At 43.5% G+C, this 20204-nt stretch overlaps 1 protein-coding gene across 2 annotated transcripts in view; it reads right to left on the minus strand.

Moving 5' to 3' along the window:
* The window catches only part of LOC108234686 (cadherin-10-like), a 50456-nt gene extending 32786 nt beyond the window's left edge, over positions 1-17670 (minus strand). Inside the window, exon 1 of one of the 2 annotated variants that reach the window (XM_025005487.2) lies at positions 17498-17670. The gene's annotated coding sequence lies outside the window, so the exon portion shown is untranslated. Of the gene's footprint in view, positions 1-17379 lie in introns of both variants that reach the window. The other variant, XM_025005486.2, reaches the window with a different exon arrangement.
* Positions 17671-20204: the final 2534 nt, after the last annotated feature.

Raw genomic sequence — 20204 nt, forward strand, 5'->3', positions numbered from 1 at the left:
AGTGGGGGAGAGGGGGGAGGGGAGGGGGACTGGTGCCACAGGTAATGTGGTCGTGTTACAATCCACAGAGGAGGCCCTCAAAGGCTGCTAACGTGCGGATGTTCCTGCAGCAGGCCGGCCCCCGTCCCGCCTGAGCCCGGCGTCGCTCTCGGCTCGTCCTCGGCCCGTGGAATTTCGGAGCCGAATCCCAGGTGGGAGCCGGGGAGGACGTGCGCTTGACCCAAATCGGCGGCTCCCCATTTGTCTTCTTGCCCATGTGGGTTAGTGGTTCACAACCAACCTGGGATCCCTGCTGGATATCAGCCAGAAACGGAGCGGCTGGACGAACTTTTTTTTCCACCACAGACAGTAAAAAGCGTGAACTTTTCATATTGCTGTGTTTTGTGGCAGACACCTGCGCACGGAAGCAACAATAAATGCCTAGCATCACGTGAAGGAATGTGTATCGCCTACCGATTTACATGCCAGAGTTTTAGATTAAGATCATCTCATGTTGAGAAATGTTATTATAGTAGTTTTGGTCAAACCTTAAAAAAAAACACATTATGTACAATCAAATGCAATATTAAGAGATGTCATGCATATAGTATGTGTTGTGGATGACTCTCGGCTACTGCCACATCAAATTTTAGCCCAATATCTGTCAAATTGACTGACTTAGAGCCATTTTTATGTTGGCTAAGGTTGATTAGCTGTGGCAATCATCTTGAATTAGAGTGACTCCAAAAGTTAATCAGTAATAGACACGCATCCTATGGTTACTTTCTGAAAGTTTCAATAAAATGTGTTCAGTGGTTCACAAGATATTTTGTTAACGGACAAATAGGGCTGACGCTGACAGTTAAAGCCGAGGTTTTAATTAAAGATGTTGCAAAATGTGTCGTCCTTAGAGCAGGTGCTGTTATAGACGCTCGGCTTCCACCACACCAGATTTTAGCTCAACGTCTGTAAAACTGGCTGAATTTCAGGCCTTTTGGTGTTTCCAAACATCACCCGACGGTGGTGGCCATCTTGAATCAAGCGAACTGCAAAAGTTGTTCAGTTGTAGAGCTACAATCAATGATTACTTTCTAAGACTTTCATGAAAATCTGCATAGTGGTTCATGAGACATTTTGCTAACAGACAAACAGAGTTGACTCCCATTTTTAATGGTAAAATTGAAAAAAACTGACACCAGGAAACCACTTCGCACTTGGAGCATGTGTTGGGAATGACTCTCAGCTGCTACCACACCTAATTTCAGTGCCGCGACTGTTAAATCGACTGAGTTATAGCCATTTTTGTGTTTGATGAGGTAGCAGAGCTGTGGCGGCCATCTTGAACGGGGGTAACTCCAAAGGTTAACCAGCTGTGGAGATACCTTGAATGATTACTTTCTGAGAGTTTCAACAAAATCTGTCGAGTGATTTGGGAGATATTTTGGTAACACGGCAGACAAATGAACACACACACACACACATACACACAGAGACAGGAAAAAAAAACATTACCGCCCTTTCATCTTCTGTGGCGGGCGATAAAAAAGTAAATACTTCTTCAAAGCCCATCGATATTTATTGATTTTTCGTTTAGCGATGTCTAGACACAGTGTCACGTCGTGTTGGAATCGTCATGTGCTGTACTGATTCAGATAGATAAAAGACGAGGAAAACAATCGATAAAAGGGGGAGAGAAAAAAAAAAGTCGAAGAACCAAGGCGAGCAAAATCATCATCGCCGTAAAAACGTCGGCCCCCGTCAAATCGAAATGCAAAGCTGATGTGAGATCCTCTGGCGAATGTCAGCGCGGCGGAGCAAAACACCGGAGTATCCGAGGCGAAATTAAGATTCGACAAACAACACTGGAATTTAGTTACTGCTGCTCTGAGTCCCCTTTGTGCCTCCAAATTGCGCATTAAGCGTTCCCAGAAAGATGTAAACGCCTAACCTTACCAATAGGATTTCAGTTAAAGGCAATTATTGGATGTTTATGAACAAACTAATACCCTACCTGAAGAAAAATAGTCTTCAGTATTCAGTCAAAAGCATATTTGTTTTTGTTTTTTTAAACAAACCTTGACGTGAACGAGAAACGAAACTAATAGGGAAATAAATTTGTTTTTTTCCAGCTGTTAACATGCAGCTGAGATTAGAGGAGGGTCTGGAAAACCATAACGTTCTCTAACGTTAACTAAGTATTTCAGGGGCTAAAACTCACCACCATGTATTTGCCTACATATATAGACTGTATAAATCAATTAATTTGCTTATTGTTTTGTAGATTTTTTTTAAAGCTTTATGTTTTGAGATATGGTCGGAGATTGAAAAACCTTGGGTGGAACGATGCTTGTAAACCAGCTTGCTAATATCGTTAAAACCCGGGATTACACATTTTGTGCCGGTTCCCCCTAATTTTGCTGGACCTCGTTCTTATTTTAGGTGGCCCAGCAGCACAGTGGTTAGAGCGGCACAGCAAAAAGGTCGCAGGGTTCAAAACTCAGCTGAGGCCTTTGTGTGTGGCATTTGTAGGGTCTCTTCCCACGCATTTGCGGGGTACTCCGGTTTCATCCACGGACCAAAGATATGTAGGTTACTTGGCAAGTCTAAATCTGGGTGAGAGGTCCACTTCTTGCCAAGTGACCACTGGAGACAGGCACCAGCTCCCTTTGACCCTCAACAGAAAAGTGGGTAAAGAAAATCAATGAATGGAGGATTCCATCAATGGTAAAGAGCTCCTGCTAGAGCCAGTTCGAAGTTCCAGTAAGGAATCGGTTTGCTTTTCCACAGCCATCGAACCACTCAAAAGCCACATCATTACATCACCTTAAGCTTTTTTTTTTCCACATATATCCAGTCGTATGTTAGAACCTCTCTATTCTGAGTACCGCATGCAGAGAGAGAGAGTTTATCCACACAGATCACAGGGTTTGTCACATTCTTCCCACAAATCAATGTCTCTGTATCACCAGTCTGGCTCGTCAAAGTCCTTTTAAGCAACTGGTTTTTTGGGGGGTGGGTGGGTGGAGGATTCGTTGACAATACCGACTATCAGCCAACTGGTATTTAGAAGCGCCGCTGCACACAAGAAACAAAAGCAGTTCTGAGCAGATTCCATAAACCGACCTCCCCTTGCCGCACAAGTTGCAACAAGCTGTGCTCGCGGGTTCGGTCTGAGAACGACGACTGTCGAATGCCCCCTTTTGTGCCGCGCTGCCGTTGGCGAAGCACTCCCAGCGCGACCGGGGATATCACAAACAAACAGCAGGAAAATGACGGCAACGAGGAGCAGGTTTTTAGACGTTGGAGCCAAAGCTTTGGCAGCTGAAACAAAAGCGACTTCTATGTTTGGCACCAACTTAAAAATCAGCTTTGGAACCATTTTGGTGGAACCCCCCCCTTTTGACGACTGTCCTGATATTCAGTAGGTCTGACTAGATGAGCTTAGACAAAGAGTTTCTGGTACAGAGGTAATAGGAATTGATCCTTTGGGCCTTGTCAGTTGTGGGATGGGGTCTTTGTTGATTGTGCTGATTTCCCACAGACACCATTAGACCCCATTAGACTGCTATTTGAAAGGTTTGTCATGATCTTTGAATCATTCCCCTGGCATTGTCTGCAGGGTTTATTGCAGGAGGACTGTTGCAATGTTGAGGACATTACATGTTTTGGTGACTACCAAATGCCAGGATCCAGCATTTTGTGGCATTGCTTTTGTGAAAGCATGCCTATCGGCTGTTTTAGACTAAAATCGTCCTATGTTAAAAAATGAGCTGTATCATTTTTGGTCAAACCTTGACAGCTTTTTGCACAATTTCATGTAATATTGCATGATGTCATATTCAGAGTCTGAATGACTCTCAAATACTAAAATATCAAATGTTTGTGGCCATCTTGAATTGGATTGACTCCAGAAGGTAATCAGTTGTAGATGTTCATCCGAAGATTACTTTCTAAAACTCTCATTGAAATCTGTCCAATGGTAAGTGAGATATTTTGCAAACAGGCAAACAAGGCTGACACCAACAGTCAATGGAAAAGTTTTAACCAAAGACATTAAGCAAGGAGTAGTGCGTAGAGCATGCATTGTGAGCAACTCTCAAATTCAACCACAACAATTTTTTAGCAAAATAACTGCAAAACGGAATGAAATAGAACCATTTTTGTGTTTTGTAAGGTCTGTTGGCTGTGACAGCCAATTTGATTTGGATTACCTTCAAAAGTTAATCAATTGTAGAGTGATATCCAGTGATTGTTTCCTGAAAGTTTCATTAAAATATGTCCAGTGGTTTATGAGCTATTTTGCTAACAGACAGAGTTGACTTAGAATAGTTATTGGCAAAATGTTCAACAAAGATCTTGTGGGATCTATTAGTGCTCAGGATATGTGTTAGGGATGAATTTCAGCTATCAGCACACAAAACCTTAGGTCAATATTATTAAAAGTTGACTGAATTGTAGCCATTTTTGTTTTGTTCAAGATCTGTTAACTGTGGCAGCCATTTTGAACCAGTCGACTCCAAAGGTTCATTACTTGTAGATGTTCGTCCAATGATTACTGTCTGCAAGTTTGATTAAAATTCACCAAGTGGTTCAGGGTATACTTTGGTAACAAACACATGCACGCAGACACGGGCAAAAACATTACTGTCGATAAAAAGAGCAGTGTTATTTTCTTTTCGGTGGTCATAATGTTGTGGCTCATTGGTCTACATCTGGGTGCATGCATGTTTTTTTTTTTTTTTTTTTTTTTTAAAAAGGCAGTTTTTCAGGACACAAATCAATAAATTACATTCTGTGACAGTCTCGCAAACAGAATTCGTCTCCAACAACAAATTGTGGACTGTGCGGTTAGTCAAGCCCCTGATCATACATGACAGAAATCTTGAGGCTGTGGCTTTGAATGGATGACAGTAATCCAAACAAATTAGCTCATACTGTCCCTGTCAGATGAGAGGTTAGCCCACAGCATTGGGTGCCCTGCTCCAGAGCTCACTGCAAACACATTACCTTGCCTCGCTGCCCAAATGCATACCAAATAACCCATATAAATCATACAATCTGGGCCAAGTCAATGAGAGCTATTTTGCCTGTTTTTTCTAGTTATTTCCTCAGCAGGGCTTGCATCACTCAGTCCACAGCTCTCACAGCCATCGACGGAGTGGCCTAGTTTAGGACCCACAGAGGGCTCCTGAAGTAACCATTCCTCTCATGCACTTGATTTTATGTCTGCACAGTCTGGACTAAATTGTAGGTTGCCAGCTCTCGGCTCGGCAGCTCTGTCTTTTCAAATTCCCCTTTTCCTTCTCCCAGTTGTCACTTGGACAAAAACAAAGATGGCCCTCTATGAACTCTTGTGTTTACGATCTAGTTACAGAGCAGGTGAAGAAGGCCCTCTTAGCGCATTATTTTAAAGGGGGCTCTCATCTCCAGAGTCTATTTCTCGTAGTGTGTTAGAGAAAGCCTCATTTTGTTCCAGCTCTAGTGCCAAAATAATGACTTTCAGCCCTGAAAAAAAAGGGGTTGATTTGTGTCAACATAAACAGAATGAACAACAGAATCGTTTTTTTTTGTTTTGTTTTGTTTTTTTTTTAATTCCACTTCTGGGAATTAATTGAGTAAATGGGAGCTTAAGGCCATTATCTCCCCTTGCCAGTTCTTCAATCCTGTACTCAGGGCTAATAAATGGAGGTTTGATTTCACTAAATGTCCTCTTGCGAAGATTAATAACGCCTGGTACCCAGGTGGCAAACAGATGTGGTCATCCCCGCTCGACACCGGAACAAATGGGCACAAGCGGTCCCCCCCCGCGTGCAGAAAGAGCAAAGAAATAATAGCTTAATTGCACACGTCCGGTGACACGTTAGCACACGAGATGTCCTCGGTTGTTTTTCTTTCCTGTGCGATCGCCAGAGCTCATGTTTAGTCACCAGCAGCCGTGTGGTCTAACACAGATTTCCTTTGAGGGAGTGACAATAAGCAAGGGGGGGGGGGGGTGGAAGAGGCTCGGTGACGGGTCTGCTTGCTTCCTGCTTTTCCCCACTGTGGCCTTTGTGGTAATACGCTGGTGGTTATGGGAGCCTCTGTCTCTATGCAAATCGGTGTTTGCTTCCCGAGTGTTTGCATGTCCCGTGTGCAGTGAAGCGCACGAGTCTGTTTGTCTGCACAATCTGGAGCAAAAGGCCAGAGCTGCGTCAGTGTAGGAATAACATCCCCAATAAACTTGCTAATTAAAAGCTGTTATTTCTATATCAACTCGTTAATAATATTGCCCCCACCAGGATATTAGATCACAACGGAGCCGCTGCTTTTTAAATGAATCGTGCGTCTCTGGAAGCAGATGCATTGATTGGGCAGCCCAAAGGTCAAACTTGGCACAGAGAATTGAAAATCAGCGGAGGAGTTGTGTTCCCACGTTCGTCTCAGCCTCCCTGTTGTGACAATTACATGAAAGGGAGCGACGTGGAAGCACATTTCCATTCAGGCGTTTATCGACTGTAACAGCAGGTCAGCCGCAAGACAGCCACAAACACAATTGTCACACAACACTAAATAATACATGGAGCTAAAACAAAGACATCACCCACCTAAAATATGGCTCCAATAAAAGGCTGCACAGAGAAAATGTGTTTCCCCATAGACTAAAAATAATGACCTTTGCAAGTAGCCCACCATAAAATAACACAGTGACGGTTTGGAGCACCAGTTTTTACCTTATTATTAATAGTGGTGGTTTTAGACACACTCAGAGGCGAGAGACGTACGCTGAAATTGGACAAATTGGACAAAATTCTGCACCCAAGTAAAACCAGTGAGGCATTCAGGAGTTAGGAAGGCCATTTGTCATGGCCAGGACTTCTGCCAGGGTTTTTTTTTTTTTTTACTTCTACCAGTGGGGTGGGGTGGAGGGTGGGTGGGGGACAAACGAAAATAGTGCAAGCTGTGTGAGTACCATTCAAATTAAGCCACCGAATTTGAGATGGAATCTGAATTCCAATTGTGCATATAAATGCATAGTTTGTTTGTTCCCAAGGAAGCAAAAGGATGCTTTTTTTTCTTTTTACTGGTCCTGCAATGTCTTTGATACCTAACGGTCTTTTAGCTCTCAATCAAGTCCTGCAAAAGGGATTCAGGCATCTTTTAGAATCGACAACAGTCGGCCAAAGTCTCCTCTGACTCCAACTGTGGGCCACCATTTATGCACCAAGGAGACAAAGTTTGGGCACCAAGTAAAATGACATATCAGCCTCCGAGTCGGCAGAGAATACCATGAATTTCCCTCTGCGATCAATAAAGTATAAATCTATCCAGCTCGACTGTATACTGATACAAACTTAAGAGTTGGTTCAAAGCCAAGATCAAAATATAGTCAAGTCAGTGAATCTGTTGAGTGTTATGCATTCATTGTATTTTTTTTTTATTTCTCTGTTGCACATTTATAATGCTGTGCAAAAGTTTTAAACTACCCCATTTCCCCCATCTCGCTTCCAAGCAGTCAGGCTTTCTTGTAATCTTTTAAAGTGGACTTGCTAAGTAGTTCTCCAGATTTTCTGAAGGATTCTTTCCTTCCTGCTTTTTCAGCCAAAACACAATTTTCTGTTCAGTCCTTGCACTCGACTTTGACAGACTACAGTGTGCTGTGTTTAAACAATAAAGCGTCAGGCCAGGAAGGAACTTTCTTACAGCAGATGATCAGTTTCTGAAACTCATTTCTATAAGAAACAGGTGATAAAATTCCGGCAGACCAGAGACATACATCATTCTTTAGTTGATCATTGAGTATATCAAGTTTAACTCTAAAAATGATCAGGTACTGGATAGATCATAAGCGAAAAAGTAGCCAGAGCCCAAAGAAAAACTTTGAAAGACCTTCAGAAACTTGTGATAAAGACTACTACAAAAGATTACAAGAGTGTCTGGCTGCTTGATTGAGGATTGACTCAATAGTTGCACAGCACTGTATGTTTTTGACCAGTTAATAAAGCAGTAAGTTGTTTTTAGGTGACACTTGCTTAACTTTTTGGTTGGCCAGCACATGACTCATAAACAGAGCTGACTTGTGTTTATTCGCTTCAGGTTGTTATCCCCTTTAGGAACCGTGGCCTCGTCACTAAAATAAGCACTACCTTGGTTTGTTTTTGACTCAGTGACTCGAATGAACAAAGAAGCCTGACTGATCCAAGCGAGTGTTTGATTCCCAAGTGCTGCCGAGACAGCCTGTCCAATATGGTGGCGCGCCACTTGAACTTTGCGGCACACACATCTTTAATCATGCTCACCTTTCCTCATGGCTGGCCTGACTTCCAGCTTATTTGTAATTAACAAGCTCCTTAGGGGGGTTGGCTCAACAACAGGCCTGGCCATAGGTCACAGAGAAACTCTGTAACTGGCCATATGGGCTCCGAACCTGGAGCGAGGGGGAAAGGACGCCATCATTGGCACCAGCAAGTTTGGTCAGAGCAGGGGATTGAATTATTTTGAGACAGCAGCAGCCTTTATTGAGTGGCGGCCACATTGCTCTGACGTCTTCAGCCCAGTTTCTATTTCCCATTTCACACCTGGACTATTGCTTGATAGGATATGTTCAGCTGCCTCGTTTTACCCCAGACCCACAATCACCAGCCACCAGTCAAAAGATGGGGCACAGCACATTATCTATCACCACCTTACCACCCACCGGCATCTCCTCTGTCCCCAAACCCTCTCCTGTCTCCGCCTTCCTGCCTCCGCTGTCACCCGAACTGCAACAGTGTGGTGTTATTACAGATAAACAATCAATACTGCATTAACGCCGCCACGGAGGCCAGCCAGAGTTAAACAAGCAGACGGGAAAAATAATTCCACAACAAATCTAACTGCTCATGTGTTTAAACACATACAGTGTGTATATAAAATATTCAGGCCACTCTCTTTCATTATCCTCAGCCATCATTTCTTTATGTTTCAGGTCACCAGATAAATTTCTTTTCCTTCCTCTCCTCACTGGTCACAGAATGAAGCCCCACTGCATTAAAGAAGTAATACCCTACTTTATAGCAAAGGTGACCATGGATATTGGAGAGCAGGGACCCATACGATCGATTTGGAGCGAGGAATGAAGAAATTTTAACATGATTCCCAGCCAGGCATTTCAACTCAGAAGTATTACACCCTCTCTTTTGATGATTGCTTCCAATCCAAAGAACTACCCCTATTCAAAATTCTGATGACGTCCTTATTTAGGGGAAGGGGCAGTGAGTGAAGCAAAGCTTCAGTGCCATGGATGCTTGATGGATGTGTGGTCTCGTTCCTTGTATGGAGCAAATTTGCATTTACATTCCCAGCGCTTCCACAGAAAAAAAAAGAAGGCCTTTTGTCCCGAACCTCTGTGGAAAACAAAGGAGTTCTTATGAGGAGGCTCAACAAATAGTCCCCGCTTCTCCCTCTCCCAGACCGGACTTAAATACTCTTCATTCCATCCTCATTCATTAAACCCCCACACCCACAACCTCAGCACCATACGGGGCGATGAAATACCTCACAAAATAAAGGAGCTGGACTTGGCATAATGATTGCTGAAACTGTTTACAAAAACTGCTGCTCACTCGGCTTTATTACAGACAGAGACAAGAAAAAAATAAGAAGCAGAGGAGGAGAAGGAGGAGGGAGAGGACAGGACAGAAGGGAGGGAAACTGCCAACATCAGATTAAAAGAAGAGGCAGGAAAAAAATAAAGACTGGCTCAGTTGATTTACACCTTCATTACTCTCCCCTAACTCTGCTTATTGCAAATCATGATGCTGCTTTATGAGCTGAATCCTCTATTACGACAAGGCCGGGAAGACAACGCTTTAGTTCATAAAGCAAGCGTACAGTAACCGCCAAACAGCAGCGCTCGACCCACTCATCCTACCAAACCCAGCTGCCAGAGGGGAAGAGAAGTAAGACAGAAGTCACTCGTTTCCTGGCCCGTTGCCTGTGGACGTCACGTCACGGTTTCTCTGAAGCAAACCAGAGAAGCATGACTTAGTGAGCGCAAACCTCTCTGGCTATGTTTACAGGGAACTCACAGCGAGTGTTTAATGTTAGGTGAGCACTGCCAGATTTAAGTCAACAAACATGTAAGGCGCTGGAGGTGTTAGTTTACTGCCTCTCCACCACCTAGAGAGGAGGTGACTCGGATGCTCCAAGAGCTGTGTGTGTTTAGTTAGAAAGCACAATGTGTTAATTTCTCCGCTGTTATTTATTGAACCAAAGGGAGAGTCTTTAGTGTACATGTGCACTTTTTCTCCAAGTGACTGAATTTGTGTCTACGTGTGTGGCAAGCACATCCAACAGAGGGAGCGGTCAATGAAGACTCGACCTCGTAAATCAGCTGATGAGGCTAAGGGGCATGTGCACATGTAAAAAGTGTGGGTGTGGGACACAACGGATGTAAGTCTATTATGTGCATGTGACAGCCCGCACCAGCCCGGCCTGTCTGACTCACATGTGGAACATGGTTGACAGAAAAAGTTGACAGAAGCTTCACTGACGTCCATTATTTATGAGACTGAGGAGATCCACACTGCATTTCAGAACTGCCTGCTTCTGCTGCTCTAGGTCGAGTTCTGACACAGTATTCTGTGCGATCATGCGTGCACACAACTACACACTCATCTCCTGCTGCCTAGTGTTTGGGTGAAGTGCTGATAGGCAAGTAGATAAATGCTCTGGTCCACTTTTGTTTCAAATACACGAGACAGTTCATTGTATATCTAACCTAAAGCCAGCATCTCACTGGGTTGTAGCCATTTTACTTGCTTTGTTGAGTTTAGTGCTAAGTTTAAGGCCTACCTCCTAAAGTTGGGCTTTGTGGGCTTTAATTTAAACTCACAAGGGGCAGCAGTTTAAATTTTTTACTACAAAATGAAACACATCTTCAAAAAGCTGATACACCATCAATTGTTGCAGATTCAGACAGACATAGATGTTTCTGCCAGGATTTATATATGAAAAGAAAGTTATTCTCATGTAACTCTACTTGCTTATGCTTGCTAACAAAGATTGACTAAGATACCCAACTAAGATACTGGAATAACATCAAGCTAGACATTACAAAGGTTGTTGTGACTACATGTCACTACATCACAAAAAAGAGACACTCCTACCTCTTGGCATGAATGTGCACAATGTAGAGTTAAGGCTAAGTGGTAAGGTCTAGGGGTGAAATGAAATTCAGTCTGTTTTTGACCTCTAGATTGTCACTAAATCCCAAGTAGATCGGTGCCCTTTAGCATTGAGACCACACACCAGCAGCTCCCTTAAAACCCCACTTGCAGACCTACAGCTGAGAGGCACGACCATCGGATTGAATTAAAGCTTCGAATAATTGAATCTGAGTAAGTTGAGTAACCGCTGTCTCGTAAGACCAAAGGTCTAGTCACAATGCTTCAGAATAAAACTATATTCATTCAGTGACATCACAGGCAGTTCAAGTGTGCCTCAGGCATGAATGGTTGCCTCTAATATGATTGCTTAGAGTGCTGCTTTAAGCTCAACACCACCAGCAGCACTGCTGCTTCTCCTAAGAGCACCAATGCTAATGAGAGGCGCAATGTAATTAATACAAATGGAATGTTTAATGCAATTTTTCCATTTCAAAGAAATTCCCCAGGCATCTTTCCCAACAATAGATTCAACTCTCTTGCATTATCCTTGGGCAAACAATAACCAGAGTTTGGGGTTGCCTTCGTTTGATCAAACTCAATTACAGCAGAGCGCTCAAAGCGCCTGTAACAATGGAATGGACTCTAAGGCTGCCTGTTCCTTCAACTTCAAGGTCTTGTGGCAGGACCTGCTCCATTTGTCTTTGATGGACAGTTGCATCAAACAGTAATTGGAGGCTTTGGAGACCTGTGCACGTCCTTTTGTCGGTTCCGCATGTCAAAGCTCAGTGTTCAGCTGCTGGGGGTCTTCAAGAATGACCTTTTCACAAAGGGGACAGGTTGCTGGCTGAGAGACACCCTGGGTATTATCCAGCCTGAAACACTAGCACTATATTATTATTGTGTGTCCCATGTTGCCACAGAAAGCTTGTATTGTGTCCTTCCCTGAGGAATATGTGGTCCCACAGCAGCACACTCACTTTGATTCGACAGGTAGCTCGCACAGAGGTCTTTCTATTTGTCTCGTTCACAATGAACCATCCTAATGTTATGAGAGGTAGCAGAACAATGGCAGAAACCTCTCCTTTTTCGCTCTGGGGACTGAAAGTAAATAGGACCTTTGCTGATGTGTTTGCCTGTTCATTTAGAGCACCTCAGAATACGGCTTGCACATTGTACTTCTCTAAGAAAAATTGAAAAAGAAAAAAGAAAAAAAAAAGCGACAAAGGCATTCTGCAGCACAATAGGAAAGAGGCTCACAATAGAGTCCAGATATCATTCACAACATAGACAGAAGGCCATTATCCACAGAAGGAGGGGCCCGTCTGGAGGTGACAGAGGAATTGTGCGCACAGCGCTGCCACCAAGACAACAGTCTCCCTGAAGCTATAAGGGCAGGTTTTCTGCAGCACCAATGCCCGCTGGGTTGAGGTGTTCCATGTCATCTGCGATAACCTGGATCATTACTCCTGGAGGCTGTTAGAGGGGAAAATCACATCATTCCGCTTTTACTGCTGTCAAGAAAAATTGACACGCTAAGAGTCACATATGCACAAACAGATATGTAGCTACGTACACTGCTGGTGGACTCGGAGGGGTTAACGTATTGTCCCAGCAGCTAGAGTTGCCTGGAGCTGACAGCTCTCGCTGCGTCTGCCTCACAGAAGCAAAGAAAGCATCATTATCACCTCCTCTTGTTGTACCTCTCCGCTTTTAAAGCCTCCTTCAATGGTTTTTCTCTCTTCATAGTCCCATTCCTGGACTTTCTGATCTGCCATTACCCTCTCCTCATCCAACAATCAAAATTACCCCCTCCAAACACACAATCCTAACCAATTCTTGCATATATTTTTTACTTTACTTTCTTAAAAGTCTCAAAAGTCAAGTCAGACAGTGTTGCCCCCCCTCCCTACCCTCTACCCACTCCTTTTACACTTGCTCTTCTTCCATACTCTTATTAACTGGCTGTCATGTTCAGCAGCCTCCCCCCAGACAGTGTTTAGCGTTCTTCAGTCCACTTACTGCAGCCAGAGTTAAGCCTCTGGGCTTTGCTCAGACAGGAATCCAACTAGAAGGAGGGGAAAGGCAGGACCCGCGGACATGATCTGTCTGCTATATTCAGTCAAACTCTTCCTCCTGAACCAGCTACCTGAAGGCAGCAGCGCCCAAATCACACACATCATACAAGAAATTACCTTCCAGAGGGATTTCCAGTTGGTGTAGTACAATCTGCTAAAGCTGAACAGCAGATTACCAAAAATATGAGTTAATTCAGGATTAAAAGGGGAAAAAAAAAAATCTAGACAGACGATTTTGAAATAATCGTCAAAGTATAAACAGGGTAAATTACTTTCCCTAGCTACGTAGATGCTATTTTGGCAAGATCAAGCTCTTCCATTTTTAACATACATTTTTGCCTCAGTACGAAGTTGTATTTTCACCTCTGTCACTTAATCTGTATGTCTGCACGGAGTCTGAGAAAGTCATGAACAAATTTCCATGAAATTCGGCACCAAGCTCTGCCTCGAGCCAAGAACAGTTGATGAGATTTTGATAGTTATCTGTACCTGTGATTTCTACTATTAGATGATTATTGTTTCCACACCCCCACCTCCTCCCCTTCTTCATATTGGATATAGAGATTTAATTCCAAATCCAATCCAGAGTCTTAACAGTGCCCCAACAGGGTCGAGAAATCGATTACGCCTCAACTTTAAGACACAAGGGATGTTTCGTGTCCTTGGACATAGAGTTGTTATGGGTTTTTTTTTTTTCTCCTCATTTCTATTTTCGTGACAACCAAGAAGTGAACTTGCAGTTGTGCAGTTGCTGAATTTGTCATCTGCTCCTTCGTTCTCCGCCCTCCCCCCCTTCCTCCTCCTTCCCAGGTCAAATGATGTAAGAAATGAGACGTGGCTGGTGAATAGACTTTCATGCCCCCGCTTTTCCAGTGTCATTTCCGTAACTCTGAAAATTGTGCCATGGTCTACAGGGCTTTGTTGTAAATCACTATCTCGCGCTGTCAGACTGCAGTCTGCAGCACACTGTGGACGCCTGGCTTTCCGCTGCCTCCTGGGTGACTAATATATCTTGTTAAATTGTGCTGAGAAGCGTGCGGAGAACTGAACACCTTTGCACAATGTTTGTTTTCTTGCATTCGTGCCTCCTGAACGTCGGCTAGCTCATCGGTTCATCTTTAAAGGAACGTCATTGTATGGAAAAGCGCTCCCTAAACTCCGCAAGTCTGTCCTGTCACAGGCTTTGCTGGTGATTCAGTGAGATGAGCTTCCACTCACCACCACTACAGTGTCAGAGTTGTGAAGCTATCTCTCAGCCTCTTCATAATTAGAAAAGCTGTGGAGCCAAGCCACAGTTTGAGGGTGGGGGGGAGCTGTTGGCAGTGTGCATTATTCAATATTGGCAGCAATTTACTCCGTCTCCCACCCCAAAGACACAAATCTAAGTGGATTCATATGCACATACGGTACAAAGCTGGACTCTCACAACCAGTTTTGTCCAGAGCTGTGCATGCACAATCGCACACACATAAAGTCTCCGTCTGGTGCCTTTGTAAATAGATTTATGAGTGTATTTTAGTGTAATTGGTGTTCACCTACATGAAGCAGGAAGAGCTAATTACCCATTGTTAAGTGAGGTATAAACTGTAAGATCAACCCGCATTTATCTTGTCTTAGCTCACTGAGAACAAAACCGGCATTTTTTTTTTTAAGGGGGATTTGACTCTCCTTGCCATAATCCAGTTCTCAAATCCCCTAGTCCCATTTTACTCTGTTTAGTAGCGATGAAAAAAATTCAATCTGAGACTGAGATTGGTCTTCAAACACTCGGTGGCCCCCCTGTCGATGGTAATTTAACTTGAAACACACGTCACAGTTCCTGCTTCCTGTTTGTATGTATGCATGTGCATCGGTGGGCGAGAAGCACGTCTCGCCTTATGTTGGTTTCTATGCAATTACGGTTCTGACTGCTCCATAAATAGACGCCTCTGAAGGGAATCTGTCTCATTAGGAAGGAGCGATTATGAAGTTGCCACTCTACCCCGCAAGAAAACTTGCTCTAACGGTCACAAAAGGCCTTCAAGACATGAAAGGCAGCGTCACGGTAAATGGGGAAGAGAAAACTTTCCCTCTGACGGGTTCTCCTGAAATAGTTAGGTGGGTTTTGTTCTGCACAAAAGAGGAAAAGGAAGCTTAGTTGGCTGGCACAGACAGCATCAACTCCAGATGTATATTTGGCACAAGAAAGTCGTCGGAATCCTCGCAGCACAAACACATCACATCATACAGAGCGTGACTAATGCACTCAAACAGTCAAGGTGTTGCTACCAAACTACAACTCCCAGGGGTGCTTTCTGCTACTGATTTCAAGAGTTTGTGAGCAAATACACATTAGCGCCACATGCTGCACATGTGGGCTCGACAACTGCCCTCTGTCGTCTGAGACCCTCACATGCCGAAGGGGAAGGAAGGCCGGAGACGTGACCACAAGGGATCAGAGGATACGTTAGCACTGACAGCGGCTGATGGGATTTCATCAGCTCCAGATGCCGACGTACAGAGGGCCCAGAACCGCTCGATATTACGAGCAGGACACACCAGAGTGATGCGGCCCATCTGGAGCACAAATAATGCAATCAGCTCGGGTCACCGCTCATTTTTGCCTGGCCGCCAGTTAAACCCACCAACCTGTGACGTCGGCGCTCGCGGGGACAGGCCGGAGCAGATCGACCCCGGCTCTGTTCGGAACAGCCCCCCTCTCTGACTCTGGCAGCGAAGCCTTTTGGAAGGAGAACGAGATGAAATGTGAGGGACTGCCTAATGCGATCTGCCCTCCGCTGTGTGAAACACTGATGGCTCTGATGCTTCTTGTCACATCAGCTCGGCGGCGTCACATTTACACGTCTTCGTAACGGTGAAAACATACACACCACGCGGGTGTGCAACCCACCCCACCCCCCAACACGCATGCGCGCACGCACCAGGACTCTGTTTGCATGCAGCGCCTTTAAATATGCAGCACCTCCCAATGCTCCCTGTTTGACTTTGATCAGCCACAGATTCCACCTCTGTCCCTTTCATCTCTGAACTTCAAAACCTGGACCACACACACACAAAAAAAAGAAAACCTGTTCTGGTTCAGACAGACCATCTCCTTTCACCAAGCTGCTCTCTGGATCCCGTAGAAACAAGAGGGAAGCTGTTGTAGTTAAAAAAAGAAAGACAAGCAATCAGGTTGACCTTTTCTTTTCAAATGTAAAGCCAGAGCCTTCATCCCCCGGCTGGTCTCCCTAATGATGAGTTTGTAATTTTGAAAAGCACGAACTGAGAGAATATTATTGCAGAATACCCCCCCTGATGCTGAACCCAAACAACTTTTTTTTTTTGTTCTTCTTCTTCTTCGAGCAAGATGAAGCAATCCAAATGGGGAAAAAAAAGGACAGCAGAAACTTTTCTCAAGCCAGGATTCCACCACACCTCTCCCTGTCACTCCACGGGCTCTTAAGTAAAACAGCCAACTTCATTCCTTTTATAGTTTCCCCTGCATTATTCAGCAGAAACATTAAATATTCAAAGACACATCAGGGAGAGCCTATCATCTGGTTGTCAATAACGCTGGAGGACATATTGTTTCTGGAGGGTTGACTCCAAAGATGTGCTCTCCATAAATAAAAAAAGAAAGAAAATGCAAGGCCTGGGTTTATAGGAGGCTGCTGTCCCACCTGCACCAGATCACATCTAATGGATCTACCAGCAGCTCGGATCAGGGAGCCACACACACAGATTCAAGTTTCATGCGAAATGAAGCAAAAGGTGCATAAAAGAGAGACTGGGCAAACGAGCTGCAGTACCTTTTGTACCATGCCTCATTTTTAAAATTTATTTTATTTTTTTATTTTTTTATTTCACAAAACGGATCAGAATGAGATACGGAACGATTTAAAACACACAAAAGTTAAATAACCCTAGGAAATATAAACAAAACGGCGGTCTGTGCGCAAACAGCTCCAAAAAATATCCACCCCATTTATTATGGAATCCATAAGTTATTCCATTAATTAGTCCACGACAAAGAGAGAATTGGGTCCACATGCATATTCAGTCTTTTAGAACTACTTGGCTCTGCCTGTGTAATGTGTGAGCAGCAGGGGAAAAAGCAGCCCAAGACGCAGCTAGAAGAAGTAACTCTGATCGAACACGAGAATAAGAGCGTTTCCACCCCGCTTTATTATGGAAGTTGGAAATAAATGCGCGCTTACCTGCTTGGTGAAGTTTATTCTAGTGAATAAGCGTAATAGTAATGATTTGAAAAAAAAAAACAAAAAACAATAACAACCCGCTTCCAGCAGAAAAAAAAGGGACACACACAAAACGTACGCTGTGTGAGGAGCTGTGTATCCGCTCGCTGCGGCTTTTGTTGGCCGATGTTCCGCCCCGACTGCGCGTCTCTCAGCCGCGCTGCATCACTTCTCGCTGTGGATGTCAGGGAGGCTGAGGGGACTCAACCCTCCCATTGGCTGCCATTCACAAGTCCCCGGCAGAACACGGCGCAAAGGAGAGGAGAGGTGGGAGGGGGGGAAACACACACACACACACACACACACACACACACACACACACACAGAGGAGCGACAAAAAAAACAAAAGGAAGATGGTGAAAGAGCGTAAAAACAACCGAGCTGCACGTTTCTGGGCTTTTAATCCCTGATTAACAGCTGCAGAGTCACAGGTCTGGAATCGATATATATTTATATTAAAAGCACTACTGTTAAATCTAGAGATCATGTACCATTAAAGGGCTATCCCAGCCATTTTAAAGTGAGGTTCTGCGTTAAGGTTATGAAGAAATACTATCTTACCTGTTGTAGATAGCTTCTTGAACGACCTCAGTTTAGAGAAGCCGGCTTCTGTTCCGACTTAACTGATTAGCTAACAGCTAGTGTGACCCAAAATCTGTAAAAAAAAAAATCTAGACCCCCGATCAGAACCTGGAAGTTGAAGTCGGAACATCCGGTTTTAAGTCCTGCCCCCTCCCTGTAGCAGCGGGAAATTGCCCTTTTTAAAAAAAAAATAAATAAACGTACACCTCCGATCATTTTTTTTTTTCTGGTGTGGAGTTCTGTTGGTTCATGTAATCCTTACCTTGCTGCTGAACCTTAAAATGTAAATTTAAAAAAAAAAAAATACATACTTGTAAATAGTTATTTCAGGCTAAAAAAACTAGCTCAGATAACATCGTGATTTGGTACGGGGGGAAGTAGGTGGGACTTAAAGTACCAGATCACGAGTGTGCAGACTCCAAAAATAACTTGAATTTGTATAATATAAACAGTCTTTGCATCTCCAGGGGAGTCACAAAATGGGGGGCCGGGGGTGTAATGGCCCCCCTTATAAATTTCATGCCCCCCGGCTAGATAGTCTAATATGCACAATCTGTCGGTTAGCAAAAATCTTATGAACCGGTGAATGGATTTTAATGATACTCTCAGGAAGCAACAATTGAATGTACATCTACAACCCTTTACGTTTTGGAATTAATCTGATTCAAAATGGCCGCCACAGCTAAACAACCTCTGTGATCACTAAAACGGCTAAAACCCAGTCAGGTTTACTGATATTGAGCTAAAAATAGTGTCAAGTCGTAGCTAAAAGTCACTCCCAACACATGCCTTGAGTGCTAACTGATCACACAAGATTTGTCTTTAAACCGTTGTAATCAACTGTATCTGTCTGTTAGCAAATTATCTCATGAACCTCTAGATGAATATTAATGAAATTTTCAGGAAATAATCATTGGATGTACCTCTATAACTGATTAACTTTCGGAACCAACACAATGCAAGATGGCTGCCACAGCTAATATTAGGAAGATATTAGGAAACACAAAAATGGCTATACCTCAACCAGTTACATAGATACTCGGCTAAACGTTGGTTTGCTAGTAGCTGAACATCATCACTGACACATACTTCCCCTTCCCACAGACATTGGGCTTAGTTTTATTTTTATTTTTAAGGCATTAGCTGTTGGCATCAACCCTGTCTGCTTGTTAGCAACATATCCCATGAACCACTAGACAGATTTTAATACAACTCTCAAAATAATCACTGGATGTACACCTACAGCTCATTAACCTTTATAGTCAGCCTAGTTTAAGATGGCCACCACTGACTGCTCCATAAATAGTCCATTAATTCTGTATATTTTATAGATATTGAGCTAAAATTTGACGTGGTAGTAGCTGAGAGTCATCCCCAACACATATATGAATTTAGGAGAGGAATGGACAAACTTCAGTGAGTTGAGTAGTGACTGTGCTGTTCTTAATTAGTGATAGTAACTGTAAAGTAACAGGCTTTTATCAGGAGGACATTCCTTAACTTTATAATGCAGTATTTTTCTCATAGCCTCTGTATGACAACAGCTTAATAAAAGTACTGAAATTCTGTTCTGGCTTTTGGTTTTGGTGTGCCACCCCAAGATTAACAGTGACCCCCATCTGGCCACCTCTTCTGAAAACTCTCTGGAGGCACCCCCCGAGTGTCTCACCGAGCAGCGACAAATTGCAAACGGCATTCACAAAAGAGTTCCTAATTCTTCATCATTTTCCCACAGAACCCCTTTAAAGGCAGAGTTAAATTTGAATGACTATTTAAACGCTACACTGTCGTATTAGTGTTAATTAGCTTCTCGCTTTTTTTTTTTCATGCTACAATCACTGCAGCGAATCCATTCATGTTTATTTATTTTTTTCCCCCTCAGAGTTGTGAACTTAAACGTCCCAAAACAAAAAAAAAAATAATAAAAAAACAGAAAAGAAATGAAAAAACAAAAAACAAAAAACGACTGCAAATAAATTCCACAAAACACTCCTGCAACTGTCACCAAACATTTGGCCCTTCTGACTTCAATTAATTGTAGCCCGGCTTTGTTGGTTTCTCTAACAGTTTTTATTTGTTGCAGGGGAAAATCACAAAACTCTCCCAGTTGCTTCTTTACCGACTTGTTCCAAATACTGCAGTTTAATGCAAGTGCCTGGTTGCGAATCCTACAGGCCACTTGTTTTCGAGAGCCACTGATTCAG

The sequence above is a fragment of the Kryptolebias marmoratus genome, linkage group LG21 (assembly GCF_001649575.2).
Source record: "Kryptolebias marmoratus isolate JLee-2015 linkage group LG21, ASM164957v2, whole genome shotgun sequence".
Classification (NCBI taxonomy): domain Eukaryota; kingdom Metazoa; phylum Chordata; class Actinopteri; order Cyprinodontiformes; family Rivulidae; genus Kryptolebias; species Kryptolebias marmoratus.